Genomic DNA, 4,428 nt, shown 5'->3' on the forward strand with positions numbered 1-4,428 from the left:
AGAGGGAGAGAGAGAATCCCAAGTAGGCTTGGTGCCGTCAGCACAGAGCCCGATGCGGAACTCGATCTCATGAACCACAAGATCGTGACCTGAGCTGAAACCAAGAGTCGGTCACTTAACCAACTGAGCCACCCAGGTGCCCCAAGAACTACATTGCTTCTTAATAAAGATGGTCCCTCTAGAATAGCAGTTCTCAAAAAAGGTAATGACTCCTTCCAGGGCATGTTTGGAAATGTATAAGTGCATGTTTGGGTGTCACAATGATGAGGGTGCTATTGGCCTTGCCATGTGGCCAGGATGCTAAATGTCTGAGCAGACCTGTACAATGAGGAATAATCCTGCCTAGTATGCCAGGTAGTTCCCCCATTGAGGATATGCTCCAAAGAATGACCAGCCCTTTCCTTGATTCTTCCATAGTGCTCCTTATATAGAAGCAATCATGATAAGAATATGAACAACCACAGTTTGGAACCTTTCCTCATGCTGGCCCCATACTTACTTCATGCTTTACTGGCATGCTTACATAATTCTTAAAGAAACTCTGTTAAGAAGATGTTATTTTGTAGGTGATAGAGCTGAAAGTCGGAGAAGTTAAGGTACATAGCTAGAAAGTAACCTTGTTCATTTCAAACCTACCAGTCCCTAGGACCAGAGAGTTCTTTCTGAACCACTTCTCTGTACTGCACCACTTGATCCCGTGAGAGCCTACTCTGCGTTTTCAATACAGAAAGACAGGCAAATCTCTAGGTGCCTTGAGGATTTTTATCAACTAAAAAAGAAAAACTAATTAACTAAATGCCCCGGAATTGTGAGCAAATGGAGTGGTTGTTGTGTAGATTTTTGATGAGACGATGCATGTGTGGTTAACGCACTTTGAACAGGACAATTTGTCTCTGATCTGGAATTTTATATGTTTTTGAATTGCACTAATGTCACATTAGCAAGTTTATTTTTTTATTTTTTTTTATTTTTATTTTTTTAATGTTTATTTATTTTTGAGACAGAGACAGAGCATGAACAGGGGAGGAGCAGAGAGAGAGGGAGACACAGAATCTGAAACAGGCTCCAGGCTCCGAGCTGTCAGCACAGAGCCTGACGCAGGGCTCGAACTCACGGACCGTGAGATCATGACCTGAGCCAAAGTCAGACACTTAACCGACGAGCCACCCAGGCGCCCCAGCAAGTTTATTACTCCTTAATTGATAAATACATTTTCAACATTCCTAACCAGTTTGTAGCTTACTTGAAACAAAACAAAACTGTACTGTGAGATTATGTTGGAATCAGATGCTCATTAAACTTTTAAATATAATGCCTCAGACTGTAGCACTTTAAATACCTCTTTATATGGTAAGTCACTGAAAGGACTGTTAATGCTTTCCTTGTATATATTGACATTTTATGATTTTGTACTTTATGATTTATTTGAAATGTAAAAATAATGGTATTTTGTTTTATATATCTTCTTAATATCTAATTTTTAGTCCTCTTTTTTAGCATAATTTTTGGTGCTCTTATTAAACTTTCAATTTTAATGGAAATTAACTTTAATGGAAATTAAAATTAGTATCATGTCTGGGTTTTTTTTTTTCTTCTTGTTTTAACTGCTAAACAAAAATTTTTTTAAACCAGATGTCAGGTTAGGAAACGCAAGAGGCAGCAGACTTCCAAAGAGAGAGAGAGGGATGGCTACACAGAAGCGTGGCTGGAGACTGCTCAAAGCACAGTAACTCTCAGGGCGGTATCACAGCTCATGTCTCTGATTTCTCACACCCAAATCCGGCATTATTTGCGGGAGAATGGATCTATCTACACAAGCCCCTTGTGGCAAAGTGTTGAGTGCTTGTCTCTCTTCCACTTATCAGCTCTGAGGGAAGAGTTTCTTTTAATACCGCAACCTATGAATTTTGCCTACAGATGAGCCCCCTGCCAGTTTCTTCCATGGCCCATTCTCCCTCCTACTGTCACAGCTCAGAGTGACCTAAAGTGGCCCTTCTGAAAAACTCCCTGCTATAGACTAAATGTGTGTGTGCCCCCTAAATTCATATATCATCACCAATGCAGTGGTGTTTGGAGTGGAACTTTTAGGAGGTAACTAGGTCCCGATGGTGGAGCCCTCATGAATGGGATTAGTGTCTTTATGAAACAGGGTCCAGAGAGCTCCCTTGCCCTGCCACCACGTGAGAATGCAATGTGAAGACAGCCATCTGTGAGCTGGGAAGTGGGCTCTCAACAGATCCTGAATCTTCCAACCTCTAGAAATGTAAGAAATATATTTCTGTTGTTCATAGGACAGCCAGTCTGGTATTTTTATTATAGCAGCCTACATGGCCGCTCCCTAATCTCATCACCCAGTTCATTCCCTCCACAGCCCTCCCTACTATCTATGGTTATTCTGTTTATTTAAACCCTCAGCTTCTACAATCTGTTCCCCTTCCCCTTCTACAATCTGATGTGCAAGTTTTTAATTTGGATGAAGTCCAACTGGTCTATTTTTTCTTTCATTGCCTGTGCCTTTGATGTCCCATCAAGAAATCATTGCCAAATCCAATGTCATGAAGCCTTTCCCCATCTTCTAAAAATTTTATGGTTTCATCTTTTGTGCTTAGGTCTTTCATCCATTTTGAGCTGATTTTTGTACGTGGTGTAAGGTAAGATCTAACCTCATTCTTTTGCACGTGGCTACCGTTTCCCCAGTGCCATTTGTTGAAAAGACGGTCTTTTCCCTGTTGAATGGTTTTGGTACCCTTGTCAAAAATCATTTGACCATATATAGGAGGACATATTTCTGGGTCAATACTATATTTTAAAAGAATGAGGGGCGCCTGGGTAGCTCAGTTAGTTAAGCATTCAATCTTGATTTTGGCTAAGGCCATGAGCTCATGGTCCTGAGGCCCAGCCCTGCAGCAGGCTCCATGCTGGGCATGAAGCCTGCTTAAAATTCTCTCTCTCCCTCTCCCTTTACCCCTCCCCCACATGTGTGCACACACACTGTAGTCCAAAAAAAAAAAAAAAAAAAGCTCTAAAATAATCACTAAACAGTTTTGTACTGATACCAGAATATTCAGATAAATCAATGAAACAAAATAGAGATAGCAAACCCATATCCTCTAGTATAAAAGTGGCATTACACCATGAAGGAACAGGAAATAAGGTCATAAAACAAGTGCTAGGCCAATGGTTAATTATTTAGAAAATCAAAATAACACATTTTCCCTCTTCTCATATACCCAAATCCCAAGAGTTAGGTCTAAAAAATAGAAATAATATTGTATGTATCTATGAAACTTTTGATATGGGAATGGGAGCTAATCTTCTAAGTGTAAAAGAGTAACAGATTCAATCACAAAAATAAAAGCACAGTAGATTCGATGACATAAAAACAGAGAACTTCTGTGTTCCAAAATGACAGTTGGCAAATCATGAAAAATAATTATATCAGCCTTGAAAAAAATTTAATATTCTTAATAGAGTGCTTATGATTCAGTGAGTAGAAAGCCCAGTTTTAAAGATAGGTGGGGGCTCAGTGGGTAGAGCATGTGACCCTCGAGAGAGTTCAATCCCATGTTGAATATGGAGCCTACTGACAAAGTAAATAAAATAAAAATAGGTAAAAGATACACAAAATTTTGAAAATACAAATGGCCAATACATGAATAAATGTTAAAATTCATCAAAAATGCAACTAAAACAGATACCAATTTTTGCCCATCAAATTTAAAAGATATTTTTAAAGAGAAAAATACCAAATATTGATAAGGGAGAAGCATTCACACACTGCTCTTGGCCATATAGACTGGAGCTACATTTCTGGAGGAAAATTTAAGAATATGCATGAAGGTTTTTAAAGTATTTGTTCCTAAATGCAGAGTGGTATCCTACATTGGATTTTGGAAAAGAGTACCACGTTAACAGACAAACCTGCGAAACCTAATGAAGTCTGGAGTTTAGTTAATAGCATTGCCTTCAATGTCTTCATTTTTGACAAGTGTACCGTGGTTATGTAGAATGTCAAAATTAGGGGAAGCTGGGGGAAGGGAATACACGAACTGTCTGCACCCTCTTTGACACTCTTCTGTCAAATCTGTCAATCAAAACTCATTCCTCCCAGAAGTTTTTTTAAGTAAATATTCATCCCCTTTGGCTCAATAAATTCTACTCCTAAGATATAACTATGGCTAATGATGAGAGATCAAAATAGTTTTGGATAAGTTATTCGTTATTCATTGCAGTGATATATTTGATAACCAAAGATAAAAGGAAAGAAAAGCAAAGCATTCCAAATACTCAACACTATGGGCAATGTAATAGCCACATTCATGCATGCATAAGATAATTATGAGAAATGTTCTACATATTGGGGCATAGAAGCAACCAAAACAAAGGTCTTTGACATTAATGAGCTTAATTTCCAGAAGAGAAAAAAAT

This window comes from Panthera uncia, chromosome B1 (genome assembly GCF_023721935.1).
Source record: "Panthera uncia isolate 11264 chromosome B1, Puncia_PCG_1.0, whole genome shotgun sequence".
Lineage (NCBI taxonomy): Eukaryota > Metazoa > Chordata > Mammalia > Carnivora > Felidae > Panthera > Panthera uncia.